The 2176-nt window shown below is 41.3% G+C and overlaps 1 pseudogene; it reads right to left on the reverse strand.

Moving 5' to 3' along the window:
- Positions 1-820: 820 nt before the first annotated feature.
- Positions 821-1026, reverse strand: LOC134488729 (U2 spliceosomal RNA; annotated as a pseudogene).
- Positions 1027-2176: the final 1150 nt, after the last annotated feature.

A 2176-nucleotide genomic window follows, 5' to 3' on the forward strand; every position in this document is an offset into this window, starting at 1 on the left:
TGTAATTTGTTTTTCTTTTTTAATTGGTCGACAAAAATATAGAAAGGGAAGAATAAAACTATGAAGTCTCAAGAGAATAACTCTTTCAATGTATTCCTGTTTAGCATGTCCTCCTTTTCCAATGTGACAGTAAAGTCCATCCATAATATTCCCACAGTTAAAGGCATTCAGTATATAAAATAAAGTCTCCTTTGAATTGAATTCAGTCCTTGTGGTTTCTTGTACATCCCCATGTTGTTTTCTTGGTTTCATGACAGAAATGGTTTGCCATTGGTCATGTCTAGGATGCCTTGTTGTCTTGCCAGTCTAGTCTTCAGTGCTGGGGTTTCCTAGTGATATTCTATCTAAATACTAACCATCCAATCCTGTTTAGTTTTTTTGTTGGTTTGCTTTTGTTTTTTGTTTAGATCACCCAAAGTCAGCTGTGTTCTGCCAACAAAATCAAAATGTGATTGTGAAGCACTCCAGAATGTTTTCTCCAGACTGGATGACAGCCTCAGGATGGCAAATGCTGGATCAAGGACTTGTGGTGGAATGCTCAATAGCAACGTCAATGCAGTGTGCAGAGGAGGAGCTGGGGGGGGAGGATTCCAAGGTTTGGATTATTGGGAGGGTAACAGAAACTAAATTGCTATAATGCCCTTGTATAGATCTGTGATGAAACCACACTTGTAATACTGTGTATGACTGGTCACAGCATCTCAGGAAGGCTATTTTAGGCTGGATTCTGAAAACAGGGTAACCACAATGATTGGGGAACTACAGCAATTCCACTAAGACTAACAACCATTGGGGCTTTTTTGCTTGGGGCAAAGGTATGTAAGGGGAGACATAAAAGACAAATAATATTAATATCTTCAGTTTATAGCCACCTGACTCCCAGCAACTCTGGGTGGTTACCCCTATTCCATCTCCCAGTTCCACAAATCAACTTAATATATAGTTCTCAAATAGAGGACATATCAGATATTAAACTGATTAGAACAGAGACTACACTTGATCTTAGCCAAAAGGCCAAGAAGCAATATAAAACTTCATTCATGGTATGGAAAGTGTGGAGACAGAAGTTTTCTCTCTTTTCTCACACTGTTAGAAATCAGGATATTCTACTGAATTGAAATGAAAGGAGACTGAGGAAAGATAAAGGAAGTATATTTTATATATTCCGTAGCTATAGAACTATGTCTATAAAGGTAAATGTGATGATGGTCACCAATTTAGATAGCTCTAAAAGGGGACTGGACAAAATCATGGTGAATCGAACTAACAGTGTCTGCTAATTTTAATGGCTGTAATCTTGTTTACTACCTCTTGAATCACAGACAGCATACCTTAAATTCCAGCTGTTTAAGGTGGTGTAGCATTCATAGCTTCATTGGGTCCAGAAATTGGAGAGTGACAAATCAAAATGGGTTATTGGCAACCAAGGGCACAAAATCAAAGAGGTTATGACTGCCTGCTTCCATCACTCCAGTCTTGAGAGACTGTTTTGTGTTCAGCTCAGGCTGAAGGGGTTTTCGGGTTGGCTGGTACATCCATAGGCTAACACAGCTCTGTCTTAGCTAATTGGGAGATGGGCCAGCAAGTGGCCTTCCTATTAGCTAATTCAGCTCCATGGGACTGGGTTATTTGAGGGACTGCCTCTCCCCAGTTCCATCTATCCTTCCCATCAGGACTGGCAGGAGAGGCATGTTATGGGTCCCATCTACAAAAGAGTATCAACTGGCAGGACCCCAGAACAGAGCCTTTTCTGCCATGGTGCCTGCCCTGTGAAACATCATCCCCCTGGACCTTAGATTGGCCCTGACCCTGCCAGCTTTTAGGAAGGACCTGAAGACATGGCTCTGCCACTGTGCCTGGGGGTGGTTACAATGGCTGTGTTGAGCTGATGTAGGATGAATTCTGCTGCTGATCATGATTTTGTTTTCTAAATTGATTGTGAATAATTTTAATTTGTTTTTATTGAATCGTTTTTACCTGTTGTGAGCTGCCCAGAATCACATAGATGAGATGGTCAGCCATACAAATTGAATAAAACAACAACAACCACCACCACCAAGAGATAGTTGGCCTGAAGGGATAAAGGGTGGGGTGGGAAGGTTCTCCTATGGGCTAACATTGCACTATGTTAGCCATTGGGTAGACTAGGCTGTCAAAATCTTTCTCCCAAGCAAGA

Source organism: Candoia aspera, chromosome 1 (genome assembly GCF_035149785.1).
Source record: "Candoia aspera isolate rCanAsp1 chromosome 1, rCanAsp1.hap2, whole genome shotgun sequence".
In the NCBI taxonomy this organism is placed as follows: domain Eukaryota; kingdom Metazoa; phylum Chordata; class Lepidosauria; order Squamata; family Boidae; genus Candoia; species Candoia aspera.